At 45.4% G+C, this 20,496-nt stretch overlaps 2 protein-coding genes across 2 annotated transcripts in view; one reads left to right on the top strand and one right to left on the bottom strand.

The window, feature by feature from the left end:
• LOC309550260 (uncharacterized protein) overlaps positions 1-20,496 on the top strand; it is a gene marked incomplete at both ends in the record, with an annotated part of 1,652,360 nt that overhangs the window by 130,263 nt on the left and 1,501,601 nt on the right. The window lies entirely within an intron of this gene.
• Positions 1-20,496, bottom strand: part of LOC309549845 (uncharacterized protein) — a gene marked incomplete at both ends in the record, with an annotated part of 51,338 nt that overhangs the window by 26,751 nt on the left and 4,091 nt on the right.

Raw genomic sequence — 20,496 nt, 5'->3', positions numbered from 1 at the left:
AGGGGGGTCTTTTTATAAAGAGTGGTCACAGGTTCTCTGAGACCATCAAGACCAACGCAGAGCCCATAGCCCTTGATTGGACAGGAGGAGGGACAGTCCACTGCCAGAGTGTAGGGGAGTAGAGGAGAGTGCCAGTATTGAGGGATTAGAGGAACGGATAAGTAAAAGTGCTTTTTCTGGTTCCCTACACCAAAATAACCATGTAACCCTTGAAGTGGGGCTGCCCCCATTATACGAGGGTTAAATGCTCATTTGGATTTTGGTCATTTTTCGTTTCCCCAGAGATGGGCTTTAAACAAAATTAAATTTTCACACAATAAAATCTGTATTTTAAACTTGTAAAAACAAAGCACCCCCCCCCCCCCCACACACACATAATTATGTCAACCCTTAAAACTGTGTGTCCCCATGATATGGTGACTAAATTCACTACCCAACATGGTGCAAAGACAATGCTGTAAAAGCTCCAATGGGTCATTCGTTTACAGAAAACCGGGAATAATGGCCCCAGAATCATTGCTCTCACTCTAGTGTGCGGCCAATACCACCCTTTAAGACAGCATAATATAAATGACAGGTGCTCTTTAAGGAGACATTTGGGGTCTATTAGACCTCCAACGTCACCTATGGACCCCAGTGAAGCTGATGAAGTACAGATCGGGATCAAGCAGCTTCTTCACTGACCACAGTGACCGGGGAATGACATAACTGCCAACTATCCCATTTTTAAAAGGACAGTCCCGCCAAATAGGACCTAGTCCCAGCTATTTAGTCTGCCGGGACTTGTTTCGGCCAGTGGGGCAGGTGCGGCTCCCGCCGGCTCTCGGTCTGGTCTGACTATGGAAAAATGGGCGCCAGATTTGTCCTGCATGACTGCAGACACTAGAGCCAAGGACCGTTTTACCCCAATGTCCTGTTGGCGAGAGCTGCTGCCAGCTGGAAGATAGCTGCTTCCTGCCTCGAGGAGGACAGGAGGAATAGGAAGAGAGGCGCTCCTACGTAGGGGGAGGACACAGGTAGGATGACTGAGACTATGCACTGCTTCATTTTTCAACTGAGCACCTATCTCCACACACTGGCAGCCTGTCCTGCCGGATCATCTCTGCTCAATATATACATAGCATATATACCCAGGTCCTGTTCTGTATACAGTACATAGAATATATACCAGGTCCTGTCCTGTATACAGTACATAGAATATATACCCAGGTCCTGTCCTGTATACAGTACATAGAATATTTACCTAGGTCCTGTCCTGTACACAGTACATAGAATATTTACCCAGGTCCTGTCCTGTATACAGTACATAGAATATTTACCTAGGTCCTGTCCTGTACACAGTACATAGAATATTTACCCAGGTCCTGTCCTGTACACAGTACATAGAATATTTACCCAGGTCCTGTCCTGTACACAGTACATAGAATATTTACCCAGGTCCTGTCCTGTACACAGTACATAGAATATTTACCCAGGTCCTGTCCTGTACACAGTACATAGATTATTTACCCAGGTCCTGTCCTGTACACAGTACATAGAATATTTACCTAGGTCCTGTCCTGTACACAGTACATAGAATATTTACCCAGGTCCTGTCCTGTACACAGTACATAGAATATTTACCCAGGTCCTGTCCTGTACACAGTACATAGAATATTTACCCAGGTCCTGTCCTGTATACAGTACATAGATTATTTACCCAGGTCCTGTCCTGTATACAGTACATAGAATATTTACCCAGGTCCTGTCCTGTACACAGTACATAGAATATTTACCCAGGTCCTGTCCTGTACACAGTACATAGAATATTTACCCAGGTCCTGTCCTGTATACAGTACATAGATTATTTACCCAGGTCCTGTCCTGTACACAGTACATAGAATATTTACCCAGGTCCTGTCCTGTATACAGTGAGTCACTCACTGTATACAGGACACATAGCTGCCAACTGTCCCATTTTTGACAGAACAGTCCCGCCAAATAGGACCTTGTCCCGGGTAATTTACTCTGCCGGGACTTGTCCCAGCCAGTGGGGGAGCGTGGAGGAGGCAGGAGGGGCCGTCTAACCTTTTATTTCTTCCTGCGCTCCAGCCATTAACTTCATGTTCAGGATGGCCGGCGGGCACCCTGTGATTGGGCGAACTGTGGCGGGGGCTGGCCTCTGTGCCTGTCCAATAGGTGGCAGTTTGGAGGGTGGACCTGGGGTGCAGAGCAGTGCACCCTGAGTCCACCCATTGTGTGACAATAGCGAATGAATATTCGCGATTGTCACACGGATCCTCCTCCTGGCCAATCAGGAAGCGGGTCTGAGAGTATCTCTGCATTGAAGGGGGCACGCTGTGGGAACTCTACATTGAAGGGGGCATTGAAGGGGGCATGCTGTGGGAACTCTACATTGAAGGGGGCACACTGTGGGAACTCTACATTGAAGGGGGCACACTGTGGGCATCTCTGCATTGAAATGGGCATGCTGTGGGCATCTCTGCATTGATTGGGGGCACGCTGTGGGCATCTCTGCATTGAAGGGGGCATGCTGTGGGTGCTCTGCATTGAAGGGGGCATGCTGCATTGAAGAGGGCACGCTGTGGGAACTCTATATTGAAGGGGGCACGCTGTGGGAACTCTACATTGAAGGGGGCATGCTGTGGGCATCTCTGCATTGAAGGGGGCACGCTGTGGGAACTCTACATTGAAGGGGGCACGCTGTGGGCATCTCTGCATTGAAGGGGGCACGCTGTGGGCATCTCTGCATTGAAGGGGGCACGCTGTGGGCATCTCTGCATTGAAGGGGGCACGCTATGGGCATCTCTGCATTGAAGGGGGCACGCTGTGGGCATCTCTGCATTGAAGGGGTCACGCTGTGGGCATCTCTGCATTGAAGGGGTCACGCTGTGGGCATCTCTGCATTGAAGGGGGCACGCTGTGGGCATCTCTGCATTGAAGGGGGCATGCTGTGGGCACTCTGCATTGAAGGGGGCACGCTGTGGGCATCTCTGCATTGAAGGGGTCACGCTGTGGGCATCTCTGCATTGAAGGGGTCACGCTGTGGGCATCTCTGCATTGAAGGGGGCACGCTGTGGGCATCTCTGCATTGAAGGGGGCACGCTGTGGGCATCTCTGCATTGAAGGGGGCACGCTGTGGGCATCTCTGCATTGAAGGGGGCACGCTGTGGGCATCTCTGCATTGAAGGGGGCACGCTGTGGGCATCTCTGCATTGAAGGGGGCACGCTGTGGGCATCTCTGCATTGAAGGGGGCACGCTGTGGGCGCTCTGCATTGAAGGGGGCACACTGCGGGCATCTCTGCATTGAAGGGGGTACGCTGTGGGCATCTCTGCATTGAAGGGGGCATGCTGTGGGCATCTCTGCATTGAAGGGGCATGCTGTGGGCACTCTGCATTGAAGGGGGCATGCTGTTGGTGCACTGCATTGAAGGGGGCGCTCTGCATTGAAGGGGGCACGCTGTGGGCGTCTCTGCATTGAAGGGGGCACGCGGTGGGCGTCTCTGCATTGAAGGGGGCACGCGGTGGGCGTCTCTGCATTGAAGGGGGCACACTGTGGGCGTCTCTGCATTGAAGGGGGCACACTGTGGGCGTCTCTGCATTGAAGGGGGCACACTGTGGGCGTCTCTGCATTGAAGGGGGCACACTGTGGGCACTCTGCATTGATGGGGGCACGCTGTGGGCACTCTGCATTGATGGGGGCACGCTGTGGCCACTTTGCAATTCCTATGCTATTTAGCAGTGGCGATTATAGTAAGATTTGCTAACTGAATATTATTTAAAGTGTTTCTAAACTTAAAGCGGAGTTCCGGCCTCGGAAATTATTTTTTAATAAAAATCCCCCTGGGACAGTCAGGGCTAGTACATTCCACAATGGATAGCCTCTGAACTGTCCCAGGTCGCACTTACCTTTTAGAAGAAATACTTACCTTGAAAATTTCTTCTCAAGCGCTGCCATCTCAGGTGTGGGCAGCTGAAGCCATCGCTTCCTCTTCTGCGTCCTCTTCAGTCCCACAATGCGCCTGCACTGGCCCCGCTCGTCACTTCCGGGGCAGGCGCATCATCCCTGCACAGCTTCTGGGCATGCCCAGAAGCTGTTTAGCAGGGAATGACACGCCTGCACCGGAAGTGACGAGCGGGGCCAGTGCAGGCGCATTGACTCATGGGAGCGATGACGTTCAGCTCCCAGGAATCAATGCAAGCAGAAAGTGACGCGCGGGCCGCGGCCGCAGAGGGAGGAAGAGACAAAAAGGGGAGTATATTTCCTCAATAACAAGATAAGTAAAAAAAAAAAATAGTGATTATCCATTTATTTTTCAGGTGACACTCATGGCCCAAAGTCGATTTTGAGGGCAGAACTCCGCTTTAAGAAAAAAAATAAAACATTGCAGCAGTTCCTTAATGTAGTGTCTGCATTTCTTCTTTTTTTTTATTTTAATTCTTTTTTTTTTTTTGCCTGGTATGGAAGAGAAATGTTGAACAGAACTATAGAACACCTCCCTATCTCCTCATCACCATAACATAGGAGAAAATCTGTTCTGCAGTTCACAGAGGTAGGGCTGATAATATTGCTTGAAATAACACTGCACAGGACAGACCTGGATTTCTGGCAGGATCAAGAAGGATTTCTTGCTCTTATCCCACAGATACAACAAAAGTAAGCAAGCTAGAGACATTTATTGTTAACCACTTCCAGGCCGCCCACCGTATATTTCATAGCTGCCAGCTGTCTCGTTTTTGACAGGACAATGCCGCCAAATAGGACCTTGTCCCGGCTAACTTACTGTGTCGGGACTTGTCCCGGTCAGTGGGGGAGGCTGGAGGGGCCGTCTGACCTTTTTATTTCCTAATGTCTCCCTGCGCTCCAGCCGCCATGATCTTCAGGCTCAGGATGGCCGGCGGGCACCCTGTGATTGGGCCAACATGTCGGGGGCTGTCCTCTGTGCCTATCCAGTAGCGTAGCGTGGGTGGCGCATGCGTAGGTGTTGGTTTGGAGCCGGGCCCCGCCCTCGCAGTATCAAACCGTCAGCGGCACGCACTCAGCACCAGCCTTTTCAGTCACCTGCTGCTCAGCAGCTATGGACCCGACCGACATTCCCTAGCCTCCTGAGAGTGAGCGACGTAGAGCTACGTCGGTTTGCCCAGGAGCCGCTGCCTGCTGCATTAAATCTGCCGCGGGCGGTCCTAAAGGAGTTAAAAAGACCATATAATCAGATTAAGCTTTTTTATTTTTTAAAGACACAGAGGAAACGCATTCTATTTTTTAAATTGGTGTTTTTTTCCTTTATTTTAAGCTCTGCTAAATCGTTTCCTGTAATTCGCTCTATATTGAATAGACCCTATAATCTGATAAGTAGGCGGAGATTGTGTGGAGTGGGTGGGGCTTCAGGGAAGTGGGTGTGGTAAGTAATTGATAGCTGTGCTGCTAAGTGTCCCTGGAAATTTTTTCAAATGTTGGCAACTATGAAATGGTGACTAAATTCACTACCCAACATGGTGCAAAGACAATGCTGTAAAAACTCCTACAGGTCATTAGTTTAGAGAAAACCGGGAATAATGGCCCGAGTCAATTCTCTCACTCCAGTGTGCGGCCAATACCCCCCTTTATGACAGCGTAATATAAATGACAGGTCCTCCTTTAGGAGACATTATGGGTCAATTAGACCTCCAACGTCACCCTATGGACCCCAGTGAAGCTGATGAAGTACAGATCGGGATCAACCAGCTTCTTCACTGACTACAGTGACCGGGGAATAATGGCACTGAACCTGGAAGTGATGAAATGCTCGTCTCTTCTGGATTCATTCACCAGAGAGGAGATCTGAGAACTGATCACCCTCCACTCCATCCACCATGCCGATCCTGGGCCTACAGGAGGGGCAGGCACATGGTTAATGTAGTGAGACATGGGGATATTTGTATCTTCAGAGGAAGGGTGTGAAAGGGCAAATTTCAGGAGAACCTGAATCCGAATCTCATCCCTCATTACAAGAGACTGCTAAGGTGAGAAGATGATTGGTGGGAAAGGTGACAAATCTCCAGAATGAAGAGAATTTTCCGACCCGGTGGGTGGAGGAATGTTCTGACCCTGAAGGGGTTATTCCAGGTTTTCACACTATATATGTGTGTATTAGGGTTGCCACGGCTCGTCGACTACAAAAATTTGTCGACGTGCGTGAAAGGCATCGACGCGTCACAGCGTGACGTCACACGCCCCCTGCTCGCATTGCCGGCCGGCCGCTGCATTGATTGGGGCCGCTGCACTGCCCCGCCCCCAGCCCCCGCTGTGCTCCAGCCGCTGTGAGCGGCATGACATCCAGTAGGCGAGCGGCATGACATCCCGGAGGCGAGCGGCATTACATCCCGGAGGCGAGCGGCATGACATCCCGGAGGCGAGCGACGCTCTGCACACTGAGGCACTGATGTGGTGCAATGCTCTGCTGGTGCAAAAGTTAGTAAAATGCCCTTGTGCCCTTTTTTTTTTTTTTTTTTACTTACTGAAATAAAACATTGTCATAACTTGTGACATAATTAAAGCTTAGCCATATTTTTACAAAATGCAGAAAGATTGCCACAAAACTTAAAAATGTCTTCAGTATGAACGGTCATTCTTCTATATTTCTTCTGAGTGTGTCAAATGGTGGTACAGCCACAAACTAGACATGCTGTATACAACAGCATATTCATACAATGTCATGTAGCATTTTACACATGCTTGGCGAAGCTCCTCTACTACAGCTATAGCAGTCATGCAGAAGTGACATTTTCTAGGTGCTTGATGGTGCTGCTCCACTAAATGTACTGCAGCTCTGTGTAGATGGCACTTCATTTGTGCTTGATAGTGCCTCTCTACTAAAATTATAGAAGCCCTGTGTAGGTGACATTTAAAAAGTGCTTTGCTTACACGTTACATCTACAGCAGCCTTGCGTAGGTGACATTTTACAGAGGCTGGACAGTGCATCTTCACTACAACTACAGCATCCCTGTGTTGAAGACATTTGAGGTGCTCAACAATGCCTCTCCACTTCATCTACAGCAACCCTGTGTAGTAAAAATCTGGGTCAGGAAGGTCCAGTAATTTGTTCTATTACAGACAGCCTTGGTTAGCCAGCAGGTTCCATTTAAGGGCTTACTGAGGGGTCGGTACTGGGAGGGGGGCTTACTGAGGGGTCGGTACTGGGAGGGGGGCTTACTGAGGGGTCGGTACTGGGAGGGGGGGCTTACTGAGGGGTCTGCACTGGGAAGGGACTTACTGAGGGGTCTGTACTGGGAGGGGGGCTTACTGAGGGGTCTGTACTGGGAGGGGGGCTTACTGAGGGGTCTGTACTGGGAGGGGGGCTTACTGAGGGGTCTGTACTGGGAGGGAGGCTTACTGAGGGGTCTGTACTGGGAGGAGGGCTTACTGAGGGGTCTGTATTAATTACAGGATTAATTAGCTAATCAAAAAAACACTCAATTAAGCAAAAAAAATAAAATAAAAATAATCGTTAGATTAGTCGACTAATCGTAGAAATAATCGATAGATTAGTCGACAGACAAATTAATCGTTAGTTGCAGCCCTAGTGTGTATCATCATCTGCTGGGGATAAAAGAGGTCACAGTGACTATGGAGGAAGAGGACGGACATGACGGGGGGGGGGGGGGGTTACTGGGTGTAAATAGAAGATAAGATCTTATTACCTCCTCTGCTGTAACTTCCAGCAATGTCTCCTCTCTACTTCCTCCCAATTCGACCTCTCACCCAGGAACTTCCTTTTCATACCTGACATCCCTTCCTGTCTGTATCTGACATCACTTCCTGGCTTTCATAGAGACTTCCTTTCTAGGTAGAAGTGAGATCACCACCTTGTGGAGCTCAGAGGAACTGCAACCTGGTAGTATGAACACGGCCTTGTGCTGTGTGTAGGGCTGTGCATCTTCACTTACCTCACGATTCGATGAGATTACGATTATTAGGGTCGCGATTCGATTCCGCGATGCATCACGATGCATCACGATTACTGCCCAATGCCCATGCCCAGCCCACTGCCCAATGGTTTTCAAAACTTTATAAAAAAAAACAAACAATCAAGCAGTCACAAATAAAAGAATCCTTTTTATTTTCATTTGCTTCAAAGGACATTTTCCTGGACCCTGTCATGGCCTGCAAGCCCTGCATACTTTAGTGCACTTGCACTGCAAATATATAGGAAGGTCTGAAAATGCAAACAGCATAGCAGAGACAGACAACAACACTAGTATTTTACTAGAAGTAACAGTAAAATTAGTAAAAAACTGTAGTAGTGCAGTTTACTGCTTCATAAAAGAAAATATTAATATAAGCCAGGCCTACCACCATTTAAAGTACAACTAAAGGCCAAACTTTTTGGATTTTGGATAAAGTTTGGCCTATAGTTGTACTTTAAGGCAAGCCAAGATCGAAGAAGCCAGCCAGCCAGCTAGCCAGCCAAGCTAATATTCTTGTGAAAATGGTCATCATAAATTCCCACAAAACATTATATATAAATCCTTTTATGTGAATATGCATTGCAATAAATTCCAGGTGTGCCATAACCTGTCCTCTACAAAACAGAGCACTTCCTGACTAGTAGCAAACATCAAGGGTGAACCTGGCAATAGTGCACTGCTGCATAACTTCCATGTTCACCGTGATGTTTGTTTCCCTCTGCAACTGCCAGTCAACTCAAGTGAGTTGATGGATTGGCTGCTAGAGGGGAGTTACAAATATAAGCTTTAAGCTTATCAATTCACTTATGTCACTTACTTTACAGAAAGCGTTACCTGTCCTGCAGACAGTCTCTGTCTCTACCACGATTAAACCCAACTGAAGCCAAGCCAAAGCCACCATTAGAGGAAGGAAAACCCTTGACAGAGTAAATCATCAACTAAAGCTTAAACCTTGAGTAAATCTTCATGGGATCACAAAAAAACACACAACACGATTGTCTGCATCAGAATCATGAGAACTGAAGAAAGGTTTGGCATTGGCACACTGGTACAACTCAAGGCATATAGGTTAGGTCAGGTTTGTGTGTATTTGTGATCCAGTAAAGATTTAATTAAGGTTTTACGCTTCAATGTATGATTGATTTAATCTTTCAAGGATGTCCTTTCCTGTACCGTGGCTGCCTGGCTTGCCTTCAGTTGTCTAGATACACTTTTAGCTTTAGTATTTGTTTGGTTGAGGGAACCCCCTACACTTGCTATTGCTACAGAGTGCAACAGACCAGCAGACAGACATGCGTTGCAATAAATTCCAGGTGTGTGCCATAACCTGTCCTCTACAAAACAGAGCACTTCCTGACTAGTAGCAAATATCAAAGGTGAACCTGGCAATAGTGCACTGCTGCATAACTTCCATGTTCACCGTGATGTTTGTTTCCCCCTGCAACTGCCAGTCAACTCAAGTGAAGTGAGTTGATGGCTGCTAGAGGGGAGTTATACAAATATAAGCTTAAGCTTAAATAATTATCAATTCACTTATGTGAATGGACCATTTTTGAAAACAAGCCATTCTCCATCTCTCCAGTGCCAGAAAAGCTGTAAAAAATATAAAATGTTCCAGGTTCACTGCGATTGTGTTTGCCCCTGCCATTGCCAGTCAACTAAACACAGTGTGTGTGTGTCGTGACTCGTGACAACTCAAAAGCTTATACGCAGCCTCAGCATCAACTCAACTCAACTCTGTGTGTGTGTGTGTGGAGTTAATGCTAGAGCTGCGTTATAAGCTCTTGAGTTGTCACGTTATAAGCTCTTGAGTTGTCACGACAGTCAGTCAGTCAGTCACGTTACAGAAAGAAAACTTTACCTGCACTGCACTGAGCAGCACTCTACCATGTCGATTACATCTGTAACTGAAGCCAAGCTAGCCAACAAGCCACCATTAGAGGAAGGAAAATCCTTGAGAGAATAAATTGTAAACTGAAGCTTAACCTTGAGGAAATCCTATGGGGGTCACATTCACAAACTCACAAATATAGTATATTACACAAGAATCCACAATTGGTGTTTGTGATCCAATAAGATCAGATTTACTCGAGGTTAAGCTTCAAATGTACAAGTTATTTCTCTCAATGATTTTCCTTCCTATAATGCTGCACCGTGGCTGGCTTGGTGTCAGTCAGTTGTCTAGAAGAAAATACACTTTAATATTATTTATTTGGTTGAGGGTTAAATGAACCCCTGCCTACTTGCCTAGACACTTTTAGTGTGAAGCAACGGAACGGATTATGGATTGGAAATGGACACATTGGACAGGACAATCTTCAAAAACAAACCATCAGTGCTATAAAACAAGACTGGTGATGTAAAGAACATGGAAAATTGGGAAGAAATTATTTTCTAGGCACATACCGTAGATTAAAATATAATTTTTATTCAATTTTCACAGACAAAAACGAAAAAAAGGGGGAGGAGCAAAAACATACATAATGAAAAAATACAATGTAAAAACATGGTAAGACTCATGAGAACCATGAACATTATTTGGTTGCTCTGTTTGTCCAAAAAATTTAAATATATGTTAATCTCTAAATAATATTCTGTAACTGGTACTGGGGTACAACTAGCTCATTGGTACACCCCCATCTCGCTTTGGTCAAAGTCTGGAGACAGCCCCCTTTCCCTATAGTTGGTTAACAAATGTGTGTAAGTAAGAGATATGACTTTTGTTGCTTACATAATAAGTATTCTTACTTATTAAAAAGACATATACTTCCTTTCCATATGGCATTTTATATTCATTAACCTATAGTATTTCTTATTTATCCACATTGATGTACGGTAGAGTTATAGGTCATTTTTTGACGCAATATCATTGTTTCTCTCTTTATATATGTATTTTCTTTGATATTCCATAATATTATGATGACAAACTGTAAGTAATTAATTTTCCTTTTTTTTTTCTGCTTTATTCAACAATTTCTCTCACTATTAGGTGATGACCTGTCCCCCCCTAGGTTACCGTCATGTTGTGGAGTTGCATGCAGTTTGGGCGGCTGCCAGGGGTGGCGCTGCGGGGTGTTCTCCGGGCGGCTCCCATTTCTGACACATGTGCGGCCAGGTAAGCCGTAGTGACGCTTCACATCCGGTGTTGGCGTCCTACGGCATAATGGGCGGATGTGGGGACATCGATTGTCCTGCGCATGCGCCTATTCTCCCCGAACGGGTCTGCGGTTTCCGTGGCGGCCTCTCGGCCGCTTTGGATATCGCGTGACTACGTCGGGGGGCGTGGCCGGAGCGGTGACGTCTATGACGAGCCACTCGGGGTCCACACTATAAAGAGGCCATACACTCAGGCCTCGTTGTGGCGGCGGTTCCCCATCCGGAGAGGACACCATGGACTTACATTGCAGAGCTGTCTAAAGGTATTCACTTTCCACTGGCATAATCCGATTGCAACTTTTGCTAATATACTTTCCATGTTACTTTTGGGACGCTATTGATACCCATACCTATTACAGGCCTTCTATATACCATTTTTAGTGGACCTAACTTTTGGGGTTCACCCAATTGGTTGTTTGGAAACAAACTCAGTGGTGTTTAATGCTTGGTAAGACTTTATATTTTATGGCTATCCTCTGTCTTACTCCGGTGGATGGTTTAGACTCTTTCCTCTGCACTTTATAATCTACACACATAGACTTTAGTCCACCCAATACTATCTGGGTGTCGTTTATTATCCTTTTGCATGCTTCATACGGGTTGCACCATTTTGGGTCCACTCTATGGCCTTCCACCTATTTGGTATATCCCCCCCTCTTTTTCTCCTTCCCCTCCCTCTTCCCCCCCCCTTTTTTTTCCCTCACTCCCTGCCGTAGTAATATACACACGGCAGTTATCTTTTCCTTACTAATCATGGATTAAGTGGCCTATTGATGCAGTTTTTCAGTTTGAGACTAATGGATACCATTATATCCTAATCCAGATGGCAGCCAGGTTTATACCCACCCTGGGCTACCCTTTTGCAAACTATACTAAGCTCTGACTGGTCCATGAGTGTCCCTTCGTTAATTACCAGCAATTACAGTGCAGTGACTTATGCCCTGCCTAACAAATATTCAGGTAGGTTAATACCATACGCTTTTACCTGCTGGTCTGCTATTTTTTTGTTATTTGTTTGCTATTTTTTAGTATCACTAATAAACAGGTATTTATCCATTATTACGCTGTGGTCCCCCACATGTGATCATTGGGTGTGCCTCTGGGGTGCATTACCCGTTGCGCCACTGGTGGTTGTGCCGCTCATCTGCATGCATATCCCCAACCGGTGACTGGATGGGTCATCATTAACATACATGCGATTTTCTAAACCTTAGATAACAACATATATGATATTTGTTTATATGAAAACATGTGTTTAATTATCACATCTTTGTTTCATACAGAACTTTCCTACATATTTACAAGTAGGCTCCAGATGAAGCCTCTCTTAAGGCGAAACATGTTGAGCATTTGAAATATTACTCTTTGTCATAATTTTTCTGACTTTGTGTTCAACGGTGCCTGCCATTGGATTGATCTCTGACAGGATCTCCGCTATTTATCCATCATCCTTGTCATGTTTAACAGTAATGTAACTGTCAAGAACCACATTTTATGAGTTCCGCTGTATGTGCTATTAGATGATTAGTAAGCCATCAAGGCCCTAATCGGTTTTTACATTGTATTTTTTCATTATGTATGTTTTTGCTCCTCCCCCTTTTTTTCATTTTTGTCTGTGAAAATTGAATAAACATTATATTTTAATCTACGGTATGTGCCTAGAAAATCCTTTCTTCCCAATTTTCCATGTTCTTTAAATCAGCAAATTTTAGGATATGGCACACTTACTGGTCTGTTTATATGCTCAGACTGTTGCTGTCTGATGGCATATTCTATTCTATAAGACTGGTGATGTGACTGACTGGTGACTGGCGGCAGATTGAATTAGTAATTACTAATTCATTAAAAACATGAATTAGTAATTATTTCAGTGCTTAGCATTTGGGAACATGTAGGTTTTTCTGTAAGAACACTAGATGATCCACATGCTCAGGTTTCAGACTGCTTCTTTTCGCTGTTATAACATCTCCTGCAGTAGAGAAAACCCGCTCTGCAGATACACTTGTACCTGGGATACATAAGTATTGCTTTGACAGCTGAGAGAGGAGGGGGAATATGACCTCATGCTCACGCCACCATTTCAAAGGGTCCTCAGTGAGAGGCAGAGGTGGGGCTTTACAATATTTTTCCATTTCGTCTCCTGCCTTGGCATAGGGGGTCTTAGGTTCTATTGCACCCTCAGTGAAAGACTGCCCCAGCAAAGTCATGAGCAGCCATGTTGTGGCCTTTTTTTTGGGAGGAGAATGGCTGTCCTCAATGGGTGTTGTTTCTTCTTCAACAGTTGCTTTTTCCCTAGGCACTTCATCCACATTTGTCCTTCTATTAGATGTAATCTGTGTGTTTGAACAAAAGATAATAGTATAAGAAGAGCTGAACTGACTAAGAGTGTGATTCATTGATGAAGTGTGGAAAACTGCACGGTAATCCATACCATACAGTTCCACTTCCCACGCCGCATCAGTGAATCAGGGCATGTTATTACACAACACAATGTAGCTGAGCTTCTAGCTGTCTGGGAGGAAACATGATGAAATTCTAATTACCTCCAAAGATGCAGCCTCCTCAGTCACTCCTCTGTATATCTCCGATCTCTCCTCCTCTGTGAGAATAAAAGGCAGTCCTTTAAAGCGAGGATCCAGTGCAGAGGCTGTATGAAGGATCTTCTTCTCTGCCTCACTGCTGTACCTCTTCAGGAGATCTGTTTTGATGGCATTCTTGATCTCATGGGTCATGGGTGTGTCTCCCATGGTGTCTGTCATGCTCTGGAGCAGTTGTGCATTTAGAGGGGCAATGAGAGACACTGTTGGGTTGCGCTCTTCTGACATCAGCAAGGTTGCATCCTTCATTGGCTTTAATGCACTCACAGCGTCCTCTGCATTTGACACATCTGTTTCATGGAGAGTGCATAGATCAGACTCTCCTTTTCTGACTTCTGGAGACAGCAAGGTGGCACAAACTGTAGGTTGTTGTTCTAAGAACCTCTCGACCATGTCATATGTGCTGTTCCATCTTGTTGGCACATCAGTTATTAGCTTATGATTCTTCAGGCCCAGACATTTCTGTTTTTCTTTTAGACAGTGGCTTGCTCTAGTGCTGCGATGGAAGAATGTGGATATTCGTCGCACTCTGGCGAGAAGCCTGGAGAGCGTGTCCCCTTTCAGTGCCCGCTGACATGCAAGATTGAGTGTATGGGCAAAACATTTAACATGAGGAAATTTACCAAATTGAGCTGCAACTATCATGTTCGCGTTGTCGGTCACAAGCACTACAGATTTATCAGACAGCTGCCATTCTTCCACGACATGAGACAGTAGCTCTGCCAGATGAGCACCTGTGTGAGACTCATAAATGGCTCTTGTTTGCAACACATGTGACAAGACCTGCCAGTCCTTAGTAACGTAATGTGCTGTTATTGTAACATAGGACTCCGTTGTGACTGAAGTCCATGAATCACAGGTTATTGCGACTCGACTGGCTTGGTTCATTGACGCAAGTACCTGAGCTTTGGTGTCGTGGTAGAGTGCAGGTATAACGTTTTCTGTAAAGTGACTGCGTGATGGGATCTTATAACGTGGCTCTAGCGTCTTCACAAGGTAGCGAAACCCGGCGTTGTCCACAACCAAGTAAGGCCGTAGGTCCTTGGCGATGAAAGCTGCCACAGCTTTGGTTAGTTTCTTCCCTTTTTCTGAGTTGGGCGGATAAGTTGACAGTATGGCATCAATTCTTGGCTGATCTGGGTCTAGCAGTCTTTCCTTGGCAGTGGTGGCACTGCTGGTGGCGACAGGTGTTACTAACTCAGTGAAAACGGCTAACATGGTTTCTCAAGTTCGTAGTATTCCCTAGGTATTTAATTTTTGTGTGACAGGCTTTACATACGGCGTGTGTCTTGTCCAACTCACGCTTCCCTGTGTGTTCGTAAAATCCGAAATGTGCCCAGATGTTTGCTCTTAAAACGCTAGGTGCATTTTTTTATCTTTCGATCTTTTTCTCCTTCTGCCATTACCACCATACTACCACGTATGTGACAGAGACGGATGACGTAAGTTACCAAACTCTGTCAGTGTTTAAAAAAAAAAAAATACCACTTGTAAACTAAGCCGCAACAAGTCAACCAAGCAACATCTTTCAAAAAATATGACTGTCTGTCTGTCTGTCAGACTCCCTCTTATGCATGCACTGAGCCAAAACCCCCGGGGCCCCCCCTTACCCCACAGCTGCCTGTGACAGTGACACTGACAGAGACCCCCCTCCCCCCACAGCTGAGCTGACAGCCGGACACACTGACAGAGACCTGGATGTCCCACTGTCCCACACCTTCCCCAATCCCCCACAGCACTGACAAACACTGAGAGTGAGTCCCCCCCCTTGCCCAGACCCCCACAGCTGACAGTGACACTGACAGAGACCTGGATGTCCCACTGTCCCACACCTTCCCCAATCCCCCACAGCACTGACAAACACTGAGTGAGTCCCCCCCTTGCCCAGACCCCCACAGCTGACACTGACAGAGACCCCCAGGCCCCCACTGACACTCAGAGAGAGCCCCCCTGGCTGCCAGACTGCCACAGCAGAACAGTACCCCGGGGCCCCGACCGACCGTCCCCTGTCCCAGCCCCCCCATTAGACATCCCCCAGAGATACAGACGAGACCCCCATGAATGTCATGATTATATAATTATTTGTTCGGACTAGTACATACCTGCTGCTGAGTGACTGTGTGGGTTGTTGTGCACTGCATTGCAGAGGAGGACAGGTGCTGTGCTGCTCTGTGGCGGGCGGCTGGCGTCACTGGCAGTGGCTGGGCCTGGGACGGTCGGCTACGGTGAGGCTGGCGGCGCTGGCTGGCTGCGATGGGGACGCACTTGGGGCTCCTCGCTCCTGTGCTGTGGAGTGTGGACTGGCTTCTGGCTTGTGGCTTGGCTGGCTGGCTGGCTTCTTGGCTGCAAGGCCGCAGGTGGGACGCCGATACACGCGGGGGATGTCTTGCTGCGCCTCGGCCCGGGTCAAAGAGACGGAAGGGGAGGGGCGGAGCCTTTTTATTAAGCTCCCGCCACTAACCCACCAATCCGCTGCCGATCTTGTGACTTTTTCTCCCTTGCGCGATAGGGCGTGGCTGCGGCTGATGACGTCATTTCCTAATCGATTATGCCGGCAACCCGCATCGATGCAGAATCGCGAAGGGTCGAATCGCGATGCATCGATCTTTCGATTATATTCAGCAGCCCTAGTCACAGGCACACAATTTTATTACTGGACGTGTTTGGTATCTATTTACTCCTCACACCTCATCTTTTATATTTTACCCAAACATTGTGTATAATGTGTGTGTGTTCCCACCCATGGAGGTGGGAGGCATATAGTTGTGGTGAGCGCCCCCCAGAGGGGAGAAGGATGACACGAGCACTAAGTGGTGTTTATATAAGGAAGCGGAGAACTTTACTCACACTTATTAATGGACTTTGTTTGAGGAATGTTTGGAATGTGATGTTTGCACATCTTTTCACTTTTTTTACTGTTTATATATTTTCATCATGGCGCCAATGTGAATGGAGAGGTGTTGTTGTGGTTATTACACTAATTTTCCACTATTTTATGAATAGCAAAGTATTGTAGAAAAGATCACAACATAGAAAATGGGGGAAAAGAGAAAATAAACCTGGATATGAAGGTGACATTTGTGTACAAGGAACACCTTAACAATTACCACCATTTTATTCTCCAGGGCCTCTGCTTTCAGAAAATATATGTTTGGGGGTTTTATCTAATCTTCAGGCCCAAAATCTGCATTTTACCATGTGTGCAAAAATAATGCAAAAACAGCTCTGGCAGTGAAAGGGTTAATGTGAGCTAGATGGGATCACTCTGCTGTGGTCACATTAGAGCTCCCCCTAGCTGCAGCCTGGTAATAACATTGCTAGGAGGTCTATTCATTTATCTGCTCCATACTTCCCATCTTTATATAAATGTCTCCTGACATTTAGGGGTCTATTCATAAATAATTTACATAGTAATCTGCCCGGTGACAATGCATGTACATTCCTTCTGAGTCAATGGGGGTATTGGAGGAATGAAGGGATCTGCTGAGCTGGGTGAAAGTTTTCCATCAAATGAAAATAAACAATGTTACATTTCTTCATTAGATGGCGCTAACATCTATCATACTTGGCGCCATCTAATGGCCAAATGCAAAATTTCAGGTTTAAATGAATGGTAGCTTTATTATTGTTGCTTTGATGACGTTCTATCCTTCAGTGTGTACTGTACTCACCGGTGTATGAGGAGGACCTCAGATGTCTGTATGAAGCCATGCCTGGCCAAGGAACTAAGGGCTCTATTTACAGGAAATTTACAGGAAATAAAAATACATAGCAATCATATAATTTTATAACATTGTAAATTAACATCTGTGCCACTTACACAACGCTTGGGGTACATAGCAAGGAGACCATGATAAATGGCGGGGTCAAAGTCAGCTGGTCATGAGTTATAAAGATTAGCAGGATAATAGACATGTGTATGAAAAAATGTAAGTAAAAAAAAAACATTTTTTTTTACTCGTACAAAATTAAAGTTACACCCAGGCACATAAAATCCCCCCTCCAAACACTTTTTGATGCCCCCCCCACCCCCACATATACACACTTACAAACATAAACGCAGCACTTGGGGCGCCTACGCCTGAAAACATTGATTGTGATACACGTTACATATCGCTGCACACACCGAAATGAGAGCGATAATTCTAGCACCAGACCTCCTCCATAGCACTAAACTGATGACCTATAGGGGCTTTTATAGCGTCACCTATAGAAAATATAGGGTACTGAAGTTTGTCACCATTTCACAGGCGAAGGCACATTTAAGGTGTGAAATGTTGGGTATCTATTTACTCGGTGCAACCTCGGCTTTTATATTTTACTGAAAAAATTGGGTATTTTATTGTGTTTTTGTGCCCCCTAAAATGAACTGTGTGTTATTTACTGATATTTTGCGTTTCCTGGACTTTTGCGGTAATATTGTGTGACATAAAGAATTGGAACTACCACTATTTTATTTTCTAGGGCAGTGGTCCTCAACCCTGGTCCTCAGGGCCCCTAACAGGCCAGGTTTGCAAGATAACTGAAATACATCCCAGGTGATATCATTTGCTGCTCAGTGATTGCAGTACTCTAGTCTGCATCTCCCCAAGGTAATACTTAAAATCGGGCCTGTTAGTGGGCCCTGAGGACCGGAGTTGAGGACCACTGCTCTAGGGTGTCTGCTTTTAGAAATGATTTAATGTTTTGGGGGATTTATATAATCTTCAGGCCTAAAATGAATTGTTAAACATGTGGGCAAAAAATGTAAAACCAACTCTGACAGTGAAAGGGTTAAAGAAAAAGTTCACCTTGGGGAACACGTTACATGTTCCTGTTTCTGCAGCGGCTCAGCGATCCGAGCCCTCTGTGTGACAGCAGTGCTGGGAGAAGTTCACCTTCGGGAACATGTTACATGGTCCTGCAGCAGGTCAGTGATCTGAGCCCTCTGTGTGACAGCAGTACGGGGAGAAGTTCACCTTCGGGAAGATGTTACATGTTGCTGTTCCTGCAGAGGCTCAGCGATCCAAGCCCTCTGTGTGACAGCAGTGTGGGGAGAAGTTCACCTTCGGGTACATGTTACATGTTCCTGTTCCTGCAGCAGGTCAGTGATCCGAGCCCTCTGTGTGACAGCAGGGTGGGGAGAAGTTCACCTTCGGGAAGATGTTACATGTTCCTGCAGCGACTCAGCGATACGAGCCCTCTGTGTGACAGCGGTGTGGGGAGAAGTTCACCTTCGGGTACATGTTACATGTTCCTGTTCCTGCAGCGACTCAGCGATCCGAGCCCTCTTTGTGACAGCAGTGCGGGGAGAAGTTCACCTTCGGGAACATGTTACATTGTTCTTAAAGAAGAAGAAATGATTAATGTTGTAACTTTTACCCGTATGATTGGAAGTAAATTGATTTCCCGTTAGTATGTGGCTGCAACATGGGCATCCATTGGCTCCACATTTGTAGTTCCCTTTAAAGTGTAACCAAGTAGGCATTTTAGGGACATTTCTACAGAAGAAACTGGGGGATAGTGCCTGTCCAACAGTGGGGGCACGCCGGGGAACCACATTAGTGCCTTCTTGAAGTATGTTGGCACATATTTCATCGGCGCATAACATGGGAAGATATCTGTAAATGATGTCTCTGACTTCTTTGAATTCTGCGCTGTAGGGGGTGGAGAAAGTGAGCTTGGCATGGTGTGTAGTTTAGTGTATAGTTTTTTAAAAGTTACAACATTAATCATATCTTTAATTATAAAACCAATTATGTAACATTTGCCATATGCAATATGTGGGCAGGACAATCAGGCGTTTACGTGACCGGTTCAATGAACATTTATATAGTGTGACCAAAAACTCCAAAACTAATGTAGCTAAACATTTTAATATGTACCATAATGGGGACAATACAGCAATGAAAATACAAATTATCGAAAAAATCAAATCACCCCTACGGGGGGTGGTTGGGACGACGACACCTTTTGGCTATTATGCAAAAGAGAGGTCTTTTAGATTTTTCATTTATAGACCCGTATACCACAAGGTATGAACTTTGAATGGGATGTGACCCATTTCTATGAATAAGACCACCCTGTGCATCAATCATATATATATATATATATATATATATATATATAAATATCTTGTATGATGTGATTCATGTCCATATAGATATGTACTTATAACCTTGTTGATAATTTTGTTGATAATAACACGCATAGGGCTTCTCCTCTTTCCCCTCTCATTACATACCGCGGAGGATTAGTCTGTTTTCTCCAGCGGGGAATCTTTCTACTTTGATACACTCGATAAATCACTGCAACACCTGGTGAAGTTTTTATTTTATTTTACTTTATTCTATTTTTATCCCTCTCAGGATGCGGCAGTGCTTTATTTATTTGTGTACCATTGTAATCTTAGATCCACACATACCTATAATATATAAAATAAAATTAATAAAATAAAATAACAACAAAATAAAATATTATAAAGCAAAATAAACGATATACGAGACCAGCATAGTTTGTTTTATGCTATAGACGGTTTAACATCCCACTATCTAGTATTCATTAATATAATATAATATATGTGACTCATTTTACATTCATATACATTTCTCTTGTCTCGCCCTCTATTTACATATGTTCTTAGATATATATATCTATTGGTCTTATCCAATTCTTTATATATATTTCCTTTTTTCCGCTCACATACACGGTCAGATATACATACAATCGGTGGTTTATCTGATGTTACACACTCCTGGCCATTCAATTTCTCTATGATTTTGCTTTTATGGGGGAATGGTTGGTTGTCATATGTA

The sequence above is a fragment of the Pelophylax lessonae genome (assembly GCF_965119305.1).
Source record: "Pelophylax lessonae genome assembly, chromosome: 3".
In the NCBI taxonomy this organism is placed as follows: Eukaryota; Metazoa; Chordata; class Amphibia; order Anura; family Ranidae; genus Pelophylax; species Pelophylax lessonae.
Note: the sequence above shows the minus strand (reverse complement) of the source record. Positions and strands in the feature narration are given on the sequence as shown.